Source organism: Taudactylus pleione, unplaced genomic scaffold (genome assembly GCF_031769625.1).
Source record: "Taudactylus pleione unplaced genomic scaffold, aTauple2 ptg000799l, whole genome shotgun sequence".
In the NCBI taxonomy this organism is placed as follows: domain Eukaryota; kingdom Metazoa; phylum Chordata; class Amphibia; order Anura; family Myobatrachidae; genus Taudactylus; species Taudactylus pleione.
In genome coordinates this window covers 1,026,286-1,051,277 of record NW_028285201.1, presented here as the reverse complement: position 1 = coordinate 1,051,277, position 24,992 = coordinate 1,026,286, and the positions used below count along the sequence as shown (strand labels likewise).

General features: G+C 42.7%; 1 protein-coding gene across 1 annotated transcript in view; it reads right to left on the bottom strand.

Moving 5' to 3' along the window:
- LOC148474932 (capping protein, Arp2/3 and myosin-I linker protein 2-like) overlaps nucleotides 1-24,992 on the bottom strand; it is a 970,125-nt gene that overhangs the window by 112,137 nt on the left and 832,996 nt on the right. The gene's annotated exons all lie outside the window — the stretch shown is intronic.

Here is a 24,992-nt window from a genome sequence, read left to right as displayed (position 1 = left end):
CAGCATGCCTAATTACTACAGGGCTATATCCTGCATAAACAGCAGGGGGGATTACCTGCGCTGTTATTCTTACATAAGATATGGCTGTGAACAAGTCAGGACATGTCACGTTTATTTTTATTGTTATGGAGTACAGATGTTTGAATATGATGAATGGTATAAGTTTTTACAGCTCTGGCCGGAACAGGACTATGGGCTATTGTCAAGTGTGAAGGCAGAATATGTGATCCACAAGTTGTGCCTTCACACGTGACAAAGCTGGTGAATAAAATACTGTGCATTCCTGAGGAAGTGGCATACATAATAATCACAATTTATCTCACATCAAGATTTGATTTGATTTCACAGCAGCCTTTGATAGATACATCCCTTAATTTAGATTCATACAATAGCTGTATTATAAGTACATTTTCAATTGTTAGTAAGATACATATTCAAATAAGTATCATGATTCAATATCACCATTAGGTTGTCCTGAACCTCAAACATGATTCAATATCAGCATTAGGGCGCCTTTAACCTCAAATTATAAACTGTGTTATAACTAGTTTAAAACAGAACGCTGTTAAATGCAGGTCTTATACAGCCAGTATGATTAAATTGAAATAGCGGGTTGTTAGGCTGTCTTTAATTTCAATTTGTGCTTGTTATAAAATAACTTAATACCGTTTGTTAAAATATCACATGCTTGCTTTTAAATTGTAGGCCAGTTTATGTCTAAAGGAGCAGATTTAAATCAATGAAGAAAAAAAAGAAAATATATATAGGGTGATTAAACATTTAAACATAATTGCGCCAGGCTTGTAAAACCATGGCTTGTTTAGACTCATATGTTAAATAATTCTCCATACATTATAAAGACCTAAACATTTTTAGAATATCATTATCCATAGAAAAATTATACAATTTTTTATAAAAAAGATAAATTTTTAGTTGCTAATAGCGCACACCTCTATAACTACGCCTACTGGGGGGCTGTACCTTGTATGCATCAGTAACTGACCATGGAATATAAGGGGGGCCACCAGGCTAGGACTGCTACACATCCACAGCTGTTTTGAAGAGACAGAGAACCACAACTTTGAAAAATCTGAGGTTGAACAAACGGCCACAGGAGAATGTAAGTATATATATATATATATATATATATATATATATATATTTTTTTTTTAGATACAAACATTTACTCTTGTTTTTAAATGTGATATATATGTACATGTTGGAATTGATAGCAGTAAATTCTTCATTGTATCTGTTTTGTGTATAATTACGTTCTAAAACTGTATGAAGTATTAATTTAATCATAGAATGACCATATTGTGACAAAGCCCCTAAGCGATCGATATTCTTTTACTGCATGTAACCTGTGCGATCATCGGTTCTTTTACAATAAATTTTGTGGTTCATAAGCGTTGTGTAAATATGATGATTAGCGGCATCATGCGTAATTAAAATATATATTTTAAATTTGTCTTTCAGCATAACTTTTATTCCAAGGCACACCCTTAGAAAAAATAATAATGGAGGTATGTACAACACAGTTTTATCATGTAAAAATATGCGTTAAATGTAAAAAATATAAACGATTTGCATATTAATATAATATTTTGCTTTAACAGTCAACAAGCCAGAACATCTTTGAGATTTCTGATGATTTTATGATTACGTGCCTTTCGCAAGATGAGGAAGATCATGTATATCGGCCTCTAACCCATAAGTGGTCATATATTGTTTAACGACGCCTACATAAAGTTATTTATTTGTTTATATAAAATGTTAAAGCCTGTGAATATGTGTTCAACGGCGCCGCGTAATTTAAATTTATTTTACAAATGTTTATTCGTGCATAATTAATCAGAATTAATCTTATGCAGGAACGGCCGGTCAAGACCTGAGAAGTGCCGACCCATAAGGTGCAGAATGCGCATTTGGGGATAATATCAGAACGTTCCAGAATCCTTACATGGGGTATGCATCATCGCCGCAGTCACAAAACAGCTGTAAGTATCCATGGGTATTTTAATGACAATACAAAATGCCTGTAAGTAGATCATGCGATATGTTTTTAAATTATGCATCTGTATTCCACAGACAGTCCTACCATACCATGTGGGCAATCAGCCATTGAAAATCTTATACTCGATGCACCAGCGTGTTCACCACTGGCGCCGGCGTCAGAACTGCCCCGAGAGCATTCTATCGAGGGTAAGTTAATTAATCAACGCTATACATTCATTACACGCATCTAAAATGATCATTTTTCCACAGAGCAAAATTTATATCACCGCTGCACATCTAACTGCTTTTTTATTTTTATTTTTTTATTTTTTTTTATTTTAGCATTCGATGTAGATGCACTATATAATATGGATCCAGTGGATTATTGCTGTGCAATATCGGTTGATGAATCGCCTGGAGAACCAGAGTCCTGTACAACAGCGGGCAGAATAACATTGCCACAATTGTCCGATGCTGACAAAGAGAACCAACGCACACCGGCACCTTCGAACCACCATTATCGTCTAGCCGATTCTACACCATTGATAATGAACCAATTGTACAATAAAATCAAGCCAAACAGACGAGTGAGAGCTTTGCCACACACAATGCATTGGGTGCATGAACCATTAAATCAAAAGCGATTAAAGAGGAGACTGAGTTATACTGACGAATCAGCCCCTAAAAGAAGGCGATTGACACCATTGCGAAGTGTACCAGAAAGTTGTAATGTTGTTGGTAAGAAATACAGGAAGTTACCAGGTGATAATGATGATGATGATGCACAATCGCCATGTCTTAGTGTTAACGCTGGCGCAGATTGCGCAAAGGTTAAGAGGGTCAACAGGCATGATGAACAAGTGCACTGCGCCAGCATTAACACTACCGCAGAGGTCAGCAATATCACCTCAAAAAGAAAGAGCAGGCATACAAATAATCATAAAGCTATAATATTGCCATCTGTACGGGTCAGTCCTATTACAATATCAGACAACCAATCTGAAACAATTATCATCCCAGACACACAGGCAGAGCCCATTTTGATACGGGATGATGTTGATTCTTATCAAGATGCCCAGGTGTTCTGGGCGTCAGATGTAGAATCGAGAGATGCGCATGAGGAAGGTGGTGTTTCAGGCGCCCCAAGCATCGGTGTCTGTGAATGAACCGCCTTCTGCTGCGCTGGATGATGTTGTCGCAGGGGCACCAGGCGTCGGTGGTAGACATCATTCAACGCCGCAGAACACACTGGACGAAGCTGTCGCAGGGCCATCGGGCGTAGGATCGACAGGTGCTGGTGTTGGTCGACAACCCATTACAGGTACACCAGTGAGGGCAGAAGACACGAGTAAACTATCAAAATTAAAATATCACGCTTTGTTAGGCATGATGTTTAGAGAGCTCACATGCGTGAAACACAGCGGAGGGGTTGTTAACGCGACATGCTGAAATAATGCGCAGCGGACAACATGACAAGTGCGTGCTTTTTGAATTTATTAACCGTTATATGGATGGCGTAACAGAACAGGGCAGATTAGGTAGGGAAACTAATGCATTCATACAGGCCCATGCATTCGGTAAAAAAAAGAAATGACTAATTATGATGGATTGTAGATTGAACCGCCATGCAGCGCGTACAGCGCAGCGCTGTAAAAATACATACAGACATTTAAAAGTAAAGTGCGCTATTCAGTCTTTAACAAACGCAAGACAGAAACAGCTTAGACTAGGGCGACATGGCATGTTTAGATTTAGCGGCCAGAATGACAACGCAGCATCACGGCGTGTAGATAGACGATCATCACAGATGGACCATGCCGTAGCATCACCCGTACCTGTCGTTCCGGAATCTCCTGGTAATAATGAGACGCACCCTGTGTTTTTAGAATCCATCGACAGATACGAGCGAAACCACCCCAATTTCAGGGCGTCTGAAATCCACAACCATTTCTGGTTTGTCAATTTGGATAGGGTTACATCGTTTGTAGATGCTATGAGGGTAATACACGATGCAATACAGACTATGCTCGACAGCTACATGGTTAATGTCGACCCTAATGACCATGTGCAGTTAAGGTTGGAGGGAGGAAACTTACACAATGCAATTTATTCACATCGCAGGCCACACGATACATTAGATGCTGTCAGTTTTTTGAATCAGATAACAAACACGCTGCAAAGTAATTCTGAGATTTTAATTGATACAGAGTTGAAATTTGTGATCTCTGTTTTCAAGAATCGCATAGGCGGCGCCCTGACGGGCCGACGCCTGCGGAGAATACTGTCTTATTATTGAGAAATGCAGACGTTTGTTATACGATTTCAATAACAGCTGTAACAATTTGTGTCTGGCAGCTAGTCTCTGCAAATTTCTGGACAATGAAAATGTCATGGATATCATTATACACAAACGTGCTCTTGAGATTCATAAAGCTTTGAATCTGCCCCTTGATAAGCCGATCAGCTTTAGTGACATTGCTTATTTTGAAAATCACTTAAAAGCAACAATTAAGATACTGTACTACAGTACAGACTGGCATTATTATTGTACAGACAGTCAATACAAAGACAACATACTGTTTATCTTATGGCGCGACGACCATTACTACGGTATATTAGACATAAAAGCGTTTGTGGGTGCCCGATTCTTCTGCAAGTTTTGCCACACAGCGTACCACCATAAAAATAATCACGACTGCCTCTTATTTTGTAAGGCCTGTCTCAGACTGGCGTGTGTTGATACAAGAAAAGCGGCGCTAAGATGCCCTGTGTGTAGGGTGTTTTACAGGTCAGCCGATTGTTTAGAAGAGCACAAGGCTCTAGCGTTGTCTTCCAAAACACCGTGTCTTGAAAAATTGTATTGCGACTGCTGCGGCTTCTACACCACCCCCGGTCACAAGTGTCGGGGAATGACATGTCCCATTTGCAAGGTGTGCGTTGGCAGTTTTGCGGGTCATTTGTGTTATATCCAAAACATTAAACCTGTGGATCCTACAAAAAAATAAATTTTTTTATGATTTTGAATGTATGCAAGAGACGGGTGTACACATACCAAATTACTGTTACGCGTTAGCACTAGGGGTGAACAGTCCTGGGTGATTCAAACAACAGCGGATGAACAATCCTGGGAGTTTCAGGGTGTTGCTTGTATCGAAGACTTTGTAAAAACATTCATGAGACCAAAAATTGGACCGGGCGATAACTATCATAAGACTCAGAAGCGCTACTCAACGCCGGCCATACAGTGGTTAATGTACATAGCGCATACAGAGGGCATAGACATAAGACATGCGTTACAAGGGGGTGAGAAGAAAGTCGGTGATACTACCTGGACGGATATGCCGTTATCAACGGTGTACAAACGGCGTTTGAGTTCCAAGGTTGTTTTTATCACGGACGTAGTGCTTGTTCCAACCCCGATGATGAATACAAAATGACTCCAAGACCTACGGCCAGTTGAGTCACAAGACGCAGGTGTGAATGAACTTTCTTAAACTGTGCGGGTTTCATGTGCGTGTTATTTGGGAATGCGAGTGGAAAAAAATGTTACAAGAGGATGCGTGTCTACAGGCATTTCTTAAGGACAGGGATTTGCCCGAACCCTTGGACCTGCGCACTGCGCTTTATGGCGGACGTACAAACGCTATAAAGCTGTATCACCAAATGCAACAGGACGAATGCATACACTGCTATGATTTTACCAGTCTGTACCCATTTGTCAACAAAACCAAATCATATCCTGTAAAACATCCAAGGATCATTTATAAAGATTTTGGCGATATCACAACATATTTTGGCATCGCCAAAGTAAAAGTGTACCCTCCGCGTGGGCTTTTCTTTCCGGTTCTACCTGTTAAAATGCTCAGTAAACTAATGTTTCCCTTATGTCGAACATGCTGCGAGTCTGGGCAGGCAGAGACGTGTGAACATAATGATGAGGAACGAGCCCTCATCGGTACGTGGTGTACCGTAGAGTTAAATTTAGCCGTTGACAAGGGTTACAAAGTGTGTAAAATCTATGAGGTGTGGCATTTTGATAACCAATCCGATGATTTGTTTTCAGGGTACATTAAATTACATCTCAGGGACAAACAAGAGGCGTCTGGTTATCCCGAATGGTGTACAGACTCTGAGAAATGCCAAGCGTATATAGACGCCTATCAAAAAAATTAAGGGGTGTCTTTACGGCCGAATCATATTCATATTAATCAGGCCAAGCGTCAGCTGTCAAAACTCTTCCTTAAAAGCCTTTGGGGTAAATTTGCGCAACAGTGTAACTTACCCAACACTGCAATTGTCTCAGACCCCGACCAACTTTTTGAATACGCGTTTTTGACCCATTATGAGGTGTCTTCTTTAGACTTCATAGATGACGACACGGTGATGGTGAATTGGATATACGCCAAAGATCATTACATCAGCTCGCATATTTGTAATATTTTTATAGCCGCAATAACAACGGCGTATGCCCGTATTGAACTGTACAAACTGCTGGATAGGTTGCAAGAGCGCTGTCTTTATCACGATACAGACTCTGTCATTTTTGTCAGCAGGCCCAGTGATTAGAATCCGCCATTGGGTGATTATCTAGGCGAACTGACTAGCGAAATCCCGGCTGGTGCGCATATAACAGAGTTTGTCTCAGCGGGACCCAAGTCATACGTATATCCTTTAAATAACGGAAAGACTAGTTTAAAAGTTAATGGAATCACGCTTAATGTTGATAATGCACAACATGTCAACTTTGACAGCCTGAAAGACCAGGTCTTAGATTATCCTTTAAACCCCGAAGGCGACGACCAGAAAAAAATTGAGATTCGCCAGCCCGGTATAGTGCATTTTAAAAGGTATTGACAGATTGAAACGCGAGTGCTGCAGAAAAGGCAAAAGTGCGTTTACACTAAACGGAAGCTTACAGATAACTTCACAATGCTACCGTTTAGGTTTTAAGATGGATATCAGGCTGCAACACCCCTTTTCATGTATTTTAGCAGGCCCCTCCAACTCGGGTAAAAGTTATTTTGTGAAAATGCTGCTGCATAATTCCGCTATGCACATCTCGCACGTTCCCGATAATATTGTTTGGTTTTACGCTTGCTGGCAGTCAATGTACGATCATCTTCTGCGCGATTACCCCGGTATGCGTTTTATAGAGGGGCTACCTGAGACTTTTAACGACGACCAACTTTTCCCTCCCAATAAGGTTAATTTAGCAGTGGTTGATGAGCTGATGGAGTCGGCTAGTAATAATTCGGAGATTGAGAAAGTTTTCACAAAGTATGTACACCATAGAAATCTCAGTATCATGTACCTTGTGCAAAATGTATTTTGTCAGGGTAAAAAGAGCAGAACTATACAGTTAAATACAAAATATATGGTTCTTTTCAAAAATCCTAGGGATAAATTGCAAGTGACAATGCTGGCTAGGCAGATGTATCCCGGTAAATCGATGTTCTTTTTAGAGGCTTTTGAAGATGCGACCAGAGCTCCTTATGGGTGTTTACTGGTTGATTTAAGAAACAACACGCTTGATGAGTACCGTTTACGAAGCGGGTTATTCCCGCCGGATACATCGGTAGCGTACGTCTTTAAAAAGCATGCTTCTAAAAAGCTGTAATTCTTCAACTTTTAGTCATTCGCCATAGCGACACCATCAGCGAGCATGTCGGCACGTTTAAGTCGTAATTGGGTGCATTTAAAAGCGTTAATAAAGGCGCCACCGACTCAAAGAAACGCTATTTTATCCACGGCTTCAAACGATTTGGTGACAGCCATTTGTGAGATTGCGCTCAACACGCTAAAAGGTAAAATACCATTGTCACAATGACAATTACCTTAAAAAGAAGTGCAACCTTATAAAAGTGCTATGTAATAAGAAATGCACCATTGGTAAAAAGAAGCATTTGGTGAAACAGTCCGGCGGATTTATTGGCTCGTTGCTTGGCTTTGCTATACCATTAATAACGGGACTTCTGACTAATCATTGATGGAATATGCTGAGAAAATGTATCTGGTGCCTCAGCAGCAGGTAGAGCACTTGCGCAACAAACCGGGTAATGATGATATATGTAAAACAGCTGCGCAAGGCCTAGATGCAGAGATCATAAACATACTACAGAGTAATGATTTATCGGAGTATGATAAGGCTAAGCGTTACACAGCCGCATTGCAGAAATATCTGGTGTTGAGTAAGCAGTCTGATAGAGAGATGTCAACTTTAACTCTCTTAACGCCCGAAACGCCAACTGTTCCTCAAACAGCTAACACTGGACAGTCAGACGGTTCTGATGCCGTTTATCAAGAAGTTTTGGATGGTGTTAATGACCAGTATAGGAAAAACAGCGAGATACTTTTAAATAAAATGATCAGGTCTAAACACATCACAAACTGGAACGCTAAAGGCGAGTTTCTATATAAAGGTAACGCTGTACAGGGCTCCAACATGCTGGATTTAATAAGAAGCATCACGCAAAGTCACAGCGTGTCGAGCCGTAAAATGCCGAATGGGTGGGGCGAAATTATGCAAGCCATGGTGGAATTAAATATACCATCCACAGTGGTCGGCAACGCGTCCAATAGGCTGCACCTAGACCATTTAAAGGCAGAAACATATTCCGCTGGTGTTGGGTATTTATCAACCCCACCGTTGCTACAAACGCATAAGAAAGGACGCTTAAATGTTTTAAGCACCCTTGGATTAACAACAACACACGGTTACTTAATGCCTAGAAAAAGATCTTTAGAAGTGTTTAAGGATGCCCCGTGGCTGAGTCTATAACCTATTTGTATTGTATATTGTTTTTAAGCATATGTATTGTAATGAAGTTTAAAAATGTTTGTTTATTATAGCGCTGTATCATTGTACATAAAATGCTTCAAATACCTTTCTGATTACAATTGTTATGATATTGCAATGGTGCTGTATCTGTAAATATACTTTTTATGTTACAATAAAATATGTTTACGATTTAGAACGGATTGTTTTGTTCTTTGTTTCTAATCGGTGTTTATGGAAGAAACAGGCAACAACATAATGTTTAAAACTGTTGTTTATTATAGTTATGAAGCATTGTACATAAAATGTTTCAAACGCAGGGTTGATTACAAGTTACACATTTCTGTATACATTTATCCGTATAGCGGCTCAAACAATGCCTTTTTGGCAGCCGCCTTACAAACATTGCAACTACACGGTCATTACACTTTGTATCATTACTAAATCGGGACAGAATTTCCTCATATTTGTAGTTTTTGCACATTAAAAATATAAAGTAAATACAATGGGGGTCATTCAGACCCACTCGCGAGCGGCAGTACGCTCACAAGTGGGTCCATGTTCCCCACTGCGCATGTGCACGACAGAGGGAGCTCCGTCGTGCGCATGCGCGAGACCCGGCGAGCGACGGGCTTTCCATCGCTCGGGGTCTCGCACCAAAGGGGGCGTGCTGCCGATGTTGATTGACAGCACGACCCCTTTGGTGGGCGTGCCGGGGGCGTGCCTGCCAGACGGAGGCGTTCCCATGGGAACGCCTACCGTCTGAAGCCGGCCCCACTGACATCACTAGTGATGTCAGTGGGAGTGATTTTGGCTCTGATAGAGCCAAAATCACTCCAGGGCTTGTGGCTGGGAAACCCGACTGCAGGGTTTCCCTCGCAAGTCCGATGGTCGCGATGGTCAAGACCATCGCGACCATCTTTTTGGACGCTCGTATATGCTGTGACCCACAGCTATACGAGCGTCCAGGAGGGCGCTCCATTTTAATGGAGGAGGGCCCTGATTCAGAGCGAGCGCTCTGTTCAGAGCGTTTGGCTCTGAATCAGGCCCTATATTGACTGCATACAGTGCTTGAAAAGCCTTGCAACCGACGGTTTTGGTGACAAATGCTTTTTGAATTAAAATGTAAAAACTTTATAATATTCTTTGGGAAAATAACGTTGTCCGGCGTGAGTCCGTAAGAATCAAAGAAATAACAAACCCCCGCTTCATTAAAATAAACGGCTAACCAGTGTTCGTCGGGCTGGCCGCTACTATGCGTGTTAATTACAAACTCGCAGGGGTAATGCGCCAGTTTATCGGTAGGCAACATATCGCACGCTTAGGTTCCTTTAAAATAATGGTGCGTGCTTGGTTCTATGTAGAGAATGCAATTTATCTGTAGCGTGTTCGTTTTCTCTTTTTTTGTGTTTTTTGTGCTTTTTTTTTTTGACCTAAAAATAGATTTTCTAGATTAAACACTCTACTGCCTGCGGGTACGCTGTAGATTTTTATTCTGACGCCCAATGCGCACGGCCGGTGAGACCTGCACTCTTTTCACAAAAAGGGACGCTGCGACGATCTGTATTTTAAAGGTGTCCGCTTCAGCCGCCATTAAGCAGAATGAGTCTTTGTTTCTGGTGAGTTTAATCTTCAGGTCAACGGCGTTTAAAATTAGTTTATGCTGGTGGAAAAGGTCGCAGTGAAGCAGCCCCAGCAATTCAACCGTGCGACTCTGCGCGGTCGCTCCTGCTCGTTTTCTGAAACCAGTGTTAGGGCCGTCCAGAACCCTGTTGTTATGTTCTCCAGCCACATCTTTGTAAAATAATCCTGTGGTGTGCTTTGTTGACAAAGCGTCGGAGCTATAATTCAATAAAGTCTCAATGTACGCGCGGTAAGCGTAAAGATTGTTGGATTGTGATATGAGTCTGTCGCCCAAAGTGACATCCACTTGGCTGAATAATGTCGCTATGGGGTAATTAATAAGGGTGACCCGGGCCCCTTGGGCTATTGCCGTGTTATCGTACGATCTTCCACGTCACATACAGCAGGGTGTTGTTCAGATCGTCGTAGTGTTCGCCGCTGGCCGCTATATAAATTCAAGTGGTGCTGTGTGGGATAATGCCGCTAAAGGTTGAACTTCGACGTATAGACTTTTCTCTACGCTAGTTTGTGTCGGGGGCACGTCAAAAAGATTCAGCTCTGTTTTTGCGCATTCGACGGACTCGGAGTGTATGAAAGACATGCTGTTTAAAAAATATCACCAGCACCGCACTTTGGTTTTCTCTTCTTCTTCTTTAAGTTGCGGCATCTCCGGCTTTTATTTAAAAAGGGGATGCCCCAAGTCGGAAATGCTATCGTGCGCTTCCGTTTTCTTTTAGACACACCTTTTCTTGTATATATTATTCCTGAACCATCTTGATTGGTTTGGTTCGCCTCATGTATTTTATTCACCACCGCTGTTGTGGCATGTTCAATAACATCTTTCGCGATATTGCGCACCACAGTCTTCACATGCGGTTTAGCTAACTCTAGATCTCTCCGGAAAAGAGGCACCGCTTTTCTGAAAAGGCTTCGAAAAATACCGCCTAAACCACATCCGTACATGTAAGCGCTGCCGTGAAAACCGGGTAATCAATTACCGGCTTGCGCTTTATAATATTGCGCGTACAGCGCCGGATCGCGACCATTCTGCCCGGTTAATAAAAATCGCTTTTGCGTCGTCTAAAGTGTAGTTTTACGATCGCTTTCCCAAACTTGAATGCTATGTTCTCATTCTGGTCGTTCTTTATCTCTACAGTAATCGTGTCAAAATGCGCTTTGCACAAAGGTACGTAATCTGGCTTCTCATATCGAATTGTGACCATTTCGTTGTTACGCCCCTTAATTTCAACAGTCCGTAGCAACGGTACATAACTATCACCGACCCTCTGGTGTTCGATAATGTCTGTGTACACGTACAACGTATATTGCCCCCCGTTGATGTCGGCGCACGGCTTTAAAAAACTAATTTTAGGTTGTAAACCCAGTATTCTTGTCAGCTTAACACTGGCTGTGAGCTGGTACATCGGCTTATTGTCGAAGGATACGGCGCGTTCGAGGTGATCGTACCATAATTTTAATCCTCCATCCAGTTTATGATGCTCAATTTCAGCATTGAATGCTACAACCAGCGCCTCGATTGTTTCATAAAAACCGGGTTTAATGCACACCCTCGTAACATCCGTGTTCGGTCCATCCCACGTTGTTATTTTCAACACACAATCGCGTATATCGATTGTATTCCACGCGTGTGGGTATTGTATTTCTGTAAGAGCAACTTCCCATTCAACGATTAAGTGTATTGGCTTTGCAAATTTTGTTGTATAGTTTAAAATCTGATTTTGCGGGAATGTGTCCGCCGACGCATTACTGGGCAATATTATGTAGAACGACTTGTCATCCATCTCTCAACCTGTTTGCCAGTGTGATGCGCTTTATATATCTTTTATCTCAGATGCTGCGACCCAGCTGTTAAATTTTGCGGGGTAACCGCGCCACTTGACCAACGCGTATTTCCGACCGCCGACCGTGTTATTTTTTAAAATCTTTTCCACCTTGTAAGTTCTGTTATAGTTTTTGGGAATGCTTTGAAGTTCTTCAGGGTAAAAACTGCCAGTTATAACTTCACCGTACAGATCCGCCAACGTATAAAGCGGCCTAAGGGCCTGATTCAGAGCCGGACGCAATTAGCGCTCGCTCGTCCAGAAAATAGGGGTGGCTATTCAAATCAACCGTTCGCTCTTTGCGGTCTGTTCACGCCTCTAGATCTGAACGAGCGAACAAAACTTGCGGTCGTTTTTTTAAAAAATACGCCCCCTGGCCGCTCGCATCCTACGTCATGTCCGCTGCTTATTAGATTAATCGAGTACATCGACCAGGGTATGAACTGCTCGCTATTCTTGGGGTTGGTTTTTGCTACCAGTTCTGGCTATAAAATAACCCAGTGACGTGGTCAATGACGCTGCTGTTTTAATTATGCACACCCGTAAAACGCCCATTTTGACCTTTAAGCACGCCTGCGTTCGGATCTCCACTCCCCATTTTCAAGCACCTTTCCCCGTTACCACCCACATACGCCTACTCCTGTCACTCAAATTATCAGGCATTCGCTATTTTGTGAGCACATGAATTTCGACCGCACTGACTGGTTCGCGCATGCGTATAACGATCCGTACGCATGCGCAGTTGGGCAAACATTGCTCGAAGCGAACGAGCGGCCGCTTACGAGCGGCTCTGAATCAGGCCCTAAGTCCTTTAGTGTTCACAGCCTGTATGCCGAATATTTCCTCAGAATAATTCTGTTCATAGCCTTTCTGAAATATATCCTTATATTTGGAGATGCGTACGTGCTCACCAACGGCTAATCGAGGCTGTATTTTATTAGATTTAAAGTATTCGCCATACATCGTCTTAAAAATGCTCAAAGCATTAGAGGCGTTCACATCACACAGCGTACACTTAATCGTTCTATGATACGTGTTATTATAGCTGTATATGAAGTCCTGTAAAACATCTATATATCTGTAGGTATTCTGCGCTGTGAAATAGTGCCACTTCCATGTTTTTAAAGTCCTGTTGAATCTGTCTATAACCGCCACCTTTATGTCGTTGTTGGCTGTAAAATTATGTATATCGTCTTTTTCTAACAGTTTTTTTAGGATTTTGTTTAGAAACTATTTACCGCGGTCGGTTTGCAGCTTCTTTGGCATGCAGCCCTGCTTAAATATTTTTTCAAAAGCGCTAGCGACGGTTGCTACGCTCTTAGACGTTAGGCTTATGGCCCAGGCTCTCTTACTGAATATATCGATAATAGTTAATATATACTTAAAACCATCGTTGTACTCCGCAAGGTCTATCAGCGATACCAAATCGCATTGCCATTGCTGATTTATATCGGATACACAGATCATGTTCCTTTTATAGGATTTCCTAGCTGGTTTATGTAACGTATACGCGTCTTGTTTTTGCATCCATTTTTTAATTTCCGTTCTTTTAAACGCGTCTTTATTGGCCTTATAATACTTATCAAAGCCGCTATAACTGCCAGGGTTCAATACCGTGTAATACGCCTTTTTCATCTGCTTTTTTTCGATTAGCGGCGCGATGCGCTTTTTCTTTTGTTTGTAGGCATGGCTGCCTGCTAAATAAAGATGTATTTACTTTTATAGCTATCACGAAGGTTTAACAACAATACTGCCTGTTTAAGCATTGAACCCAATAATATTTTACATCAAGTCCTATCGCATTTATATACATTTGATTTCAATTTTTATAACAAAACCCTATCAAAAAGATATCAAAAAGATATCGCGCCACATAAAATTTATATTAAGCCATATAAATTTTATATGAAGCGATATCACAAAGGGGAGGAAAAGTGGGAGTGACAGGGGGCGGAGTTAGGGGAGGGGTTGTGGGCGTGGTACCTGTCAAATTAAGTTTGACGAAAAAGTGTTCTCTATCAAACTATTATGGTTATGGCACCATGGAATGCGACATAAGCTTGCATGTAAGCAGACTACAATTATATTTTTATAAAAGAGTCAAATTATATTTTTATAAAAGATCTCTCCAAATGGTTATTTTAAATGATTCAAATCCTTGTTAGATTTATTAATATATAATGTAAAACATACAGTATTAAAAAACAAATACATAATATCAGACCATAAAAAATATATAGATTGTAGCAAAGGAAATGAACGTGCTTATAATATCTGTCTGCTGGCCAAGAATCACATACAGTTATGTCAATGAATTGCTCACACTAGGGTAGTGGTTCCTAAACTGGGTGCCCTTACTCCCTGGGGTGCCTCAAGGCACTAGCAGGGGTGCCTAGGATTGGTGGTCCAGTACCAAATAAATAATTTTTAGTCAGTGTGATTGGCAACCATTAGCACTGGTTTTCAAAAAAAAAAAGTTTAGGAAGCACTGCACTATGGGATTCCAAAACAGTAGCATTTAGTGTAATCGCACTGTCAATCAGCTATTTAGCATGCAAAATTGTTAACCATCCTAGGGTAAATAATGTAGAGTAAGTCTCATAATCACATATAAAATGCTTTGATAATATTGTAAGTCACATATATCAGTAGCCAGGTGTTAATCACCTGTATGTATATCTCCGTAATCACTGAAGAGGAAGCGGCACCAGCTTAAAGATTTTGCAATGGTATTTAAGGCATTTAAGTACTGCAAGTGGATGATTGTAAACTCACTTAAATATTTTAAGGACCAGCTTGAGGAGCACCGCAATAATCAAGCAGTCAAATAAGATGTAAAAAGGATATCAGTCAGACTCATCTCACTGACTGCGCTCACTCTGAATCAGGGCCATCCTTCTTGATCTTTAGAGCGGCCTCCTGGCCGCTTGTATAGCTGTGGGTGACCACCCACAGCTATAGCGAGCGGCCAGGAAGATGGTCGCGATGGTCAAGACCATTGCGACCATCGGGCTTGCGACGAGACCCTTGTGGTAGGGTCTCATTGCCGCAAGCCCTGGAGTGCTTTCGGCTCAAACAGAGCCGGAAGCACTCCCATTGACATCACTTGTGATGTCAGTGGGGCCGGCCCCAGACGGTAGGTGTTCCCATGGGAACGCCTCCATCTGGGCAGCCATGCCCCCGGCACACCCACCAAAAAGGGTGTGCTGTCACTCAACATCGACAGCACACCCCCTTTGGTACAATACCCAGAGCGACGGTTTGCCCGTCGCTATCCGGGTCTCACGCATGCATTCGACGGAACCAGCTCTGTCGTGCGCATGCGCACTGGGCCACCATCGACCCACTTGCAAGTGCCCAGCGCTCGCGAGCGGGTCTGAATCAGGCCCCCTGGGCCTGATTCAGATTTGGTAATAGAGTAAGTTATAGAAAGTAACTAACCGTGCACCTGCACAAACCATGTTGTAAAGCAAGGGGTGCAAATACATATATTTTATTTTGCATGTGGGGTAAATACTGGCTGTTTTAGCATGTAGCCCACAAACACTGCAGGTAAGATTTCAGTTTGTACACACCCCTCCCACAGCTAAATCTTTCTGCACATTATAAATCTGAACCATCTGCAGTATAGCATGGTTTTACCAAGATGCACAGTTGCTTGCTCCTTTTTATTTTACTCCCAAATCTGTATCAGGCCCTATATCAGCAAACGGTTTCTTAACAAACTCAGGACTGCTGCTACTAATGATGTTGTTGATGTCTTCCATATTTATAAGGCTCAACTCACATAAAGGGCCTGATTCAGTACCGATCGCAAGTGCAACTACGGATGCAGATCAAGTTGTTTGCCATCGCACATGCATATAAGCCGCACTGCATGTGCGAGGCAATTATGAATCCTTCACAAAGTGAGTGACAGGCTGCCAGCATTTGGGAGTGGCGATGGGGAAGTCAGAAGTACGCGGGTCAGGCTTGGCCGCCTGAACGCAGTTTCCTGGGCATGCATAAATTAGCCACTGAGATTGCATAAGCAGCATGAGAGCTCCCTGCGTGTGAGGAGACATGCAGTGTCTGCGGCTGGTCAGACCTGTTGTAAATGCTGAGTGAGTGGTCAATGTGCGTCCATGGTATGAAGTTTACACAGAAGAGCGACATTGGATGAATGTGAGAAAGCAGTAGTGGGTGTATTTATGTCCACTGAGCTTTGACAAGCATTGGCATATTTTCACAGCTGCGCTCCATATGAATTTGCAGCTGTGATTGCAATTGCAATCTATACTGAATCATGCTAAAAGTCTCTTAAGGTATTTTGGATTTCCACTCACACCAGTCATTTCTTGACTTTGGCTCTTGGATATCTTGAAGTTCACTGAAGACAATATTTTGCAAATTCATCATATTATCTCCTTAATGTCTTTCCAATGTTTGATCTTGCAAAAGTTCTTCTCTGTGGTTGGATGTACAGTACACATTGGTAGTTTCTGGTTCAGATAGGTCTCAAGCTACTGGCACATCCAATGACACATACTTGATCTGCGTTTACAACTCCAACTTTTTTTTAAGTGGTGTTCAGCATTCTAGAAGTGTTTCAATATAAATTATCGGCTAATGGATCCTAACATCTACTGATATATGACTTTAGCGGTAAGGAATACCTAATTAGTACTTAAGGAAATCCACTTTATTCCAAACAGATTCTAGAAGTTATACTTGGTATTTTTAGACACAGTAGTGGATTCTGTCTTGTTGCCAGGGATTGCTACATTGTTTCATTACACTATTTTCATACTGGCTTCAACACTAATATAGAAGATTCCATTCTGTTACTTTAGCTACATATTGCACGTAGGACGGAGATTGTTACCTATTGAATTGAATGTTCTATGCTTCATGTATTACATGTTTTATCTATGTTTATTAATTTTTAACTAAAAGAGCAACAATAGACTCTTCAACTGTGTCAGTTTGAGCGCTCTACTTTATTTTATCTTTTGATCATGGGGTACAGAACCCTCTAGTGAACTGCCACAGATACAGTTGATTTTGGGATCATTTGACAGCGCACCTTGTGTTTTTTTATAGAAATGCCTGTAGCGCCTGAATCAATATAACAAAAAATTTTTCTGCGGCTCTCTGTGAGACTCAAAGCTGACTCATCTATGCTGTTGCACTTATTTTATATAACATTTATATTCTTCTGTTTACATTCAGATGCTTTATGACCTATTTTGTGACATACTGTATATAACACTTGCATTCTGTATTTCATACCCTTAGGGCTGTTTTCAATTAGTTTTGCACCCGCAGAAAAGTTTGCCGGACTTTTCGCCGACATTGCGTTTTTTGGATGCAGAAACTTATCATGCGCGCCCCCACTATTCACCATATTCAAATCCAAACCACACGAAAACGGGACCCGGCGAATGTGAAACAGGCGGAAAGTGCTGTTAGAATTGGGGAAATCAGCCTGACCCCCAAAAAAACATGCACTAACATTGGGAATCAATATAGATGAGTACTACTAGCCCTAATAAAGCTATTTTAGGTAGTTAAGTTTTGACAATTGCTTGCTATTAGCGTCCTTGTAAAAATTGTAAAAGTGGTAAAGAATGGCATTAAGCAGTATTTTTTTATGAAAATAAGTATTCCTGCCAAATTTGGGGTACTTGACAATGGGTGCTAGCATATTTTATAGTCTCTAAAATGAAGTTGAAAAACCATGAAAAACGCACCTATTGCAAGCACCTGCAATCCTAAAAACACCTTACCCATACTTGCAGACCCACAAGAAGTCTATTTTCGCTATATTTTATGCTTGTACCCCCACTTTTTACTTTTTTGCCCCCAAAATGAAAGTTTTTTTTGCAGGCTTTTTTGACACAGTTGTCCATTGGGGGGCTGTCCCAAGAGTGCTGAGTGGTTTCTCCATCTTTGCACTACAAAATAAAAATGTTGCACTTCTTTTCACCTGCTATTCACAGACAAATCTTTTTCGCCTATTACATTGCATTGACTTTCCGCGTACATTAAAAGCGTTTGGATATGAATACGGAGATTAGTTTCCGCCATGAGAAAAGCCGAGATTGGCAAAACTTTTTCGCGGATCTCAGCTTTTCGCATTTAATTTAACACTTGCCTTAGTGTGTAAAGCAGTATACTCAGCATTTCTTTCAACTGGCACATGTTCTTGTAACTGTATCAGTTTTGTCATGACAATTTATGTAGTTAGTTTGGCTGTATTGGCTTCTAACGCTACTACCAGAAAGTCAAACTTAAGCTGGGCATCCGCTATACAATTTTCTGTCAGATATCTGTCCAATCTGGCTGGTTGGAATGAAAACCTGGTTATGTATGTGTCACAACTCTTGGATGGATTATGGATGCGGCCCATATTTAGGGAGTTGGCTAGACCTATGGCTGAGACACGGAGTCTAATGAGCCGGTGGTATTCATCAGGGACCCTCACAAGAAGGAATGGACTTAGCTGCGTCCGACATACAGGTCACAGAACTCAGGATAGGTTCCCTTATACAGGTGCTGGTAAACTCAGGACGCAGTGGAGGTGTCGTATTGCTTAGTCGACAGGTTGGGTCAGAACCAAATGGACTAGATGGTACCAGAGAGCAGGCGTAAACAGGTCACAGGGGATGGCCGAGGTCAAAACCAGATGTCAGATGCAGTACCAGTGGTCAGGCGAAATCAGGGTCACAAAATGAAGCCAAGGTCAAAAACAGGTAATGGAACAACACAGGAACGCTAGAGTATGGTAAATGAGCCTATAGTCTGGCACTGGAGCATTTCCACAGACTTCCTTATATAGGCAGGGCTACCCCAGTCACTTTCTATGACATCAGTAAGGGTGAGTGTATGTCCCTTTAAGTTAAACACAGGTCAGCGAGCGCGCCAGTAGGGAGCCGCGGCCTCCTGCATCTGTTGAGCATAGGGAGACGTAGACTAACGGGGGATGCCGGTGACGTACCTCCCGCTGCCCAGCCACAGACCAGTGCCGTCGGACCCAGTAAGCAGGAGCCGGAGTCTGGCGAGCTGTGACATTACCCCCTCCTCTAGGGGTTAGCACCGAACACCCCAGAAATGGCTTGCCAGGGAACTTTTGATGGAATTTCTGAAGAAGTTGGGGTGCATGAATATCTGAGGCCTTAATCCAACAGCGCTCTTCTGGACCATATCCTTTCCAGTGTAGAAAGAATTGGACTATGCCACGGGACATCCTTGAGTCTAAACTCTGCTTTACCTCGTACTCTTCATGATGATCTACTGGAATAGCTGATGGATGATCACAGAAATTCGAAAATCTATTCAGAACCAGTGGTTTCAAAAGGGAGGCGTGAAAAACATTCGGAACCTTAAGCGTGCCAGGAAGTTTTAAACAATAAGCCATAGGATTTATCGCTTGGAGAATCTGAAACGGCCCTATAAACCTGGGAGCAGACTTCATTGTAGGCAGGGATGGACTGGCCATCGGGCACTTCTGGCAAATGCCAGAAGGGCTGATGGCCATATGGGCTGGTTTGGCTGAGCGCAGGCTTAACCTGCAGCACAAACCTCCCTGGCGGCGCCATGCTAAGCAAGGTTTATTTTTTCTTACAAATGCACGGCCACGGAATTACGTAATGACGTCATGACGCAGTCGCGTAATGACGTCATGACGCAGTTGCGTCATGACATAGCCGGCGGCCAATCACCATGGCATTGGGGGGCATTGAGAGTCTGGATGGGCAGAAGCTATGCAGAGGCTTGGAACTGACTGCTCTGCCTCCCGGAAGCATGAGCTGACTGGGAGACAGAGCCGAACGAGGAGCTGAGGCAAAGGCACATCAGAGGAGCCGCACTTCCGGGTTCTGGTGTCATTATCAAAACCTGGTCATCAGCTACAGTGAGTACAGCAGGACACATCTTCACAAGGGACTGCATTACACCTTCTCTGCACACTCCAAAACTACATGAGGTAGCTCTCTGCCATCTCCCCCATTAATTTCCTTTTGTCTCTCTCTCATCTCACCTTATTCCTCCTCCTCACTCTCTCTTCCATCGCCCCTGATTTCTTCTCTTTCTCTCTTTCCTGTTTCCCCCTCTTCCCCTCTCATCTCCCCCTATTCCTAAACTCTGCTGTCTGCCCTAATTCTTCCTGTCTCACGTCTCCGCCAATTCCTACCCTTTATCTCCCATCACCCCTATTCCTCCTCTCTCCCAGCTCCCCCTTTCTCCTATGTCTCTCCCAGCTTTCCCTATTCCTTCTCTCACTCTCCTAGCTTCCTCTCTTTCTGCTATGTCTCTCCCAGCTTCCCCTATTCCTTCTCTCACTCTCCTAGCTTCCTCTCTTTCTGCTATGTCTCTCCCAGCTTCCCCTATTCCTTCTCTCTCTTCCATCTCCCCCTATTCCTTCTCTCTCTCCTGGCTTCCCCTCTTTTTCCTATGTCTCTCCCGGCTTCCCCTCTTTTTCCTATGTCTCTCCCAGCTTCCCCTCTTTTTCCTATGTCTCTCCCGGCTTCCCCTCTTTTTCCTATGTCTCTCCAGCTTCCCCTCATTCTCCTATGTCTCTCCGGCTTCCCCTCATTCTCCTATGTCTCTCCCGGCTTCCCCTCTTTCTCCTATGTCTCTCCCGGCTTCCCCTCTTTCTCCTAAGTCTCTCCCAGCTTCCCCAATTCCTTCACTCTCTCTCGGCTCAACCTGTTCCTTGAGTGGATCTCCCTATTTCTTCTCTCTCCCAGTTCAACCTATTCCTTCTCTCTTTCTCTCCCGGCTCTCCCTATTCCTTCTCTCTCTCCCGGCTCTCCCTATTCCTTCTCTCTCCCGGCTCTCCCTATTCCTTCTCTCTCTCCCGGCTCTCCCTATTCCTTCTCTCTCGGCTCTCCCTATTCCTTCTCTCTCTCGGCTCTCCCTATTCCTTCTCTCTCTCCCGGCTCTCCCTATTCCTTCTCGTTCTTCCGGCTCTCCCTATTCCTTCTCTCTCTCCCGGCTCAACCTATTCCTTCTCTCTCTCTCCCCACTTCCCATATTTCTCCTATGTCTCTCCTGGCTCTCCTTATTCTCTCTCTCTGCCGCAGTTCCCCCTATTCCTCCTCTCTCTCTCCTGGTTCTCCCTAATTCTCCTATGTTGGATCCCTTCTTTCCTTCTCTCTCCCCCAGCTCCCTGAATTCCTCCTCTCTTTTTTTTCAGGCACCCCAGTTTCCTACTCTCTTTCCTGTCTCCCTCTATTCCTTTTAGTATATTGCTATTTCAAACCTGTAGTATTAATATTAATTGTATACAACATATTTATAATATTTCTATTTTAAAATATTTGTGTACAAATATTCATAATGTTTTATTTAATTTTATACAATCTACTGTATTTGGGTGATTGAGCACTTTATAGTGTTTATCTCGATTGAGGAGGATATCACAGCGGGGATAATTTTTTACATGGTTTTCCACGCTATGTACTAAATGTAATTTGCAGGGACAGCCGTAGCGCTAACTGTACTCCCTGCCAAACTCCGAAAAGCTACACTTTTTTCAAATTTGATACATAGTCCAAGTGTTAGATTGCAGTCCCCATTGACATTGAGAGGACTGCAGTTGCAGTTTTAGTTAGCATTTTGCAGGAGATTTCTGTGAAATTTCCTACATTAGGCTGTTAGTAATGTATATAGCCGTGATAGATAAAATTATGCAGAAACTATAGTTTGTACATAACTTTATAAAAAAGTATCCTAATAAATAGGCCTCATTTATCGTTATCTGTGTACAATGTTTATTCCACTAAGGGGCACAAAAATCGATATTCACTTACCAAAAAAATTAGGCTCCGGCTGGCACTGTGTGCGTGCCATGTCGTTATGTAGTGATGTAATTACGCAGCAACGTAATGATGTCATGACATGGTCGGGTATGAGATGAGCGGTGGCGGTGGGGCCCGGGAGTAATCTGGGAGGAATGGCTGGATGGCATTTTGACAGCTCTTGTGAGTTGCCTGCAGGACTGTCTGGCAGCACCACGCTGAGGACAGGGTGGAGTCTCTGGAGTGTCACGTTCGGCTGCGGTGATGTCATGATGCGGCTGGCCCAGGGATGAAAAGCGCGACAGGGGTGGGCAGGAAGCTGACTGGACGCCATATTCGGATACCTCATGATCTACTGACAGATGCCATCTACAGACGCCAGGGTATTACTGTGTGTGGCATAATGTGTAAAGGGCATTATTGCGTGTGCCATAATGTGTAAGGGGCATTACTGTATAGCATAATGTATAAAAGGCACTGCTACTGTGTGACTTAAAGTGAATGGGTGCTGGGTGGCATAACGTGAATGGGCTCTACTGTGTGGTGTAATGTGAATAAGGGATATTACTGTGCAGTGTAGTGTGATGAAGGGACACTACCGTGTGATGTAATGTGATGAAGGGGCACAACTGTGTGACGTAATGTGATGAAAGGACACTACTGTGTGATGTAATGTGATGAAGGGAAACTACTGTGTGATGTAATGTGATGAAGGGACACTACTGTGTGATGTAATATGATGAAGGGACACTACTGTGTGATGTAATATGATGAAGGGACACTACTGTGTGATGTAATGTGATGAAGGGACACTACTGTGTGGTGTGATGTAATGTGATGAAGGGACACTACTGTGTGATGTAATGCGATGAAGGGACACTACCGTGTGATGTAATGTGATGAAGGGATACTACAGTGTGACGTAATGTGATGAAGGGATACTACCGTGTGACATAATGTGATGAAGGGACACTACCGTGTTATGTAACGTGATAAAGGGACACTACCGTGTGACCTAATGTGATGAAGGGACCCTACTGTGTTACATAATGTGAAAAAGGGACCCTACTGTGTGACGTAATGTGAAACTACTGTGCGACGTAATATGATGAAGGAGCACTACTGTGCGGTGTAATTTCTTTAGATTGTAAGCTCTCATGAGCAGGGCCCTCTTTCCTCATGTGCTTCTCCTAATAGTTTCTTCTACTCCTTACTCCTCATAAGGGCATCTAACACTTGATTACTGACTCCCTGCTTCTTATTTTGAGCATTATGATCGCTAATGCAGCGTATTCTTGTCCTGTATTGTTTTGAATTGTAAGTCACTGGTTACTTTGTAAGGCGCTGCGGAACACTTGTGGCACCTTATAAAGAAAGGATGATAATGTCACTAAGAGGCACTACTGTGTGGTATAATTTGAATTGGGGTTACTATTATGTAGTTATGCCCCTTCCCAGCAAGACCACACCTGGATTTTCACTTCACTTGGATAGCGGCACAAACGCTCTTTTGTCCAAATGTGGCGTTACAGCTCTGCTTTGGTGTGCACAGATGTGTCTTCTGCGTTCAGCACCACTGCCCTTAAAAATTTATACGGCGAATACTATCTAATCTTCTACAACTTCGAAACTAGGGCTTGGTTATTTGGGAAAATGCCTTCCCCTTTCTTTGTGTGTTACTAACACCAGTGAAGTGCCAGCTTTACCTAAGGCTGTGTACACACCTATAGATATCTGTCTGGTGGGAAGGAAAATCTGGTCCATTTTCCAACATCTGGGAGCAAATTTCTATTATTATTTGCCCCCATTCATTACCAGATTTTCCGTCCAACCATACGGATTAGACAGATATATCTATAGGTGTGTACACAGCTTAACAGAACCAACACAATACCAAATGTTTCACTATGGCACATGTTTTACTTCCCTGCAGGAGGTGATCTGTTGTATGTATTCTAATATAGAGAATGATGTACACTTGTATGTTGTTCTAATATTAATTATATTTGTAAGAGCATAGACTAAGAAGTGGGAGGGGTCAGGAATTGTAAGAGGAGGGGTCCATGCCAGGAGCCAGATGCTGACACGAGGTGGGCCTGTGTGCTCTTTAAATGCCAGGGCCTATATTTAGTCCCAGTCCGGCCCTGATTGTAGGTACCTTCAAACGTAAAATTTTGGTTGACAGACAAACTCTGTCACCCGTACACAGTAAAGGAACCTTCCTCCTCCTTCTGTCCACCACCATCTTGTACCGTGAAGATGCTCTGCATCGTTTAACTGTATCACTGACAACAGGAAGATCTATCGACCCAAAGACGTAATTCCAGCAACGCAGGGTGTAACCCATACTGTATGAAGAATGGAGAATGACCCGCTGACTCATGAAACAAGTTGTTATGAGCAAATTCAGCCCAAGGAAGTAAAGAAACCCAATCATCCTGATTAGCAGACACATACATGCAAATTAATTTTTCCAAATCTTGATTTACTAGTTCCGTCTGACCGTTACTCTGAGGATGATAGGCCAATGAAAAGTTTAGTTTGACCCCCAAACTTTTACATAGTGCTTTCCAAAATTTGGAAGTAAATTGCACCCCACGATCTGACACAATGTCCTTTGGAAATCCATGCAACCAAAAAATCTCCCTTATAAAAGTCTCTGCTAACTTGGGAGCCAAAGTTAGTCCTTTTAATGGAACAAAATGTGCAGCTTTGGAAAACCTGTCCACAACTACCCAGATGGTAGTAAATCCTTGATAAGAAGGCAAATCTGTCACAAAGTCCATCAAAATGTGGGTCCAAGGATGATCAGGCACTGGTAGTGGAAGCAGGGGTCCTGATGGCGCGTGCGGCGGAACTTTATGCTGAGCACAAATGTGACAAGCTGCCACAAAGTCCTTCACATCCCGCCGGACAGTCGGCCACCAATAATTCCTGAGAATTAGCTCCAAAGTTTTCCTTACGCCTGCATGG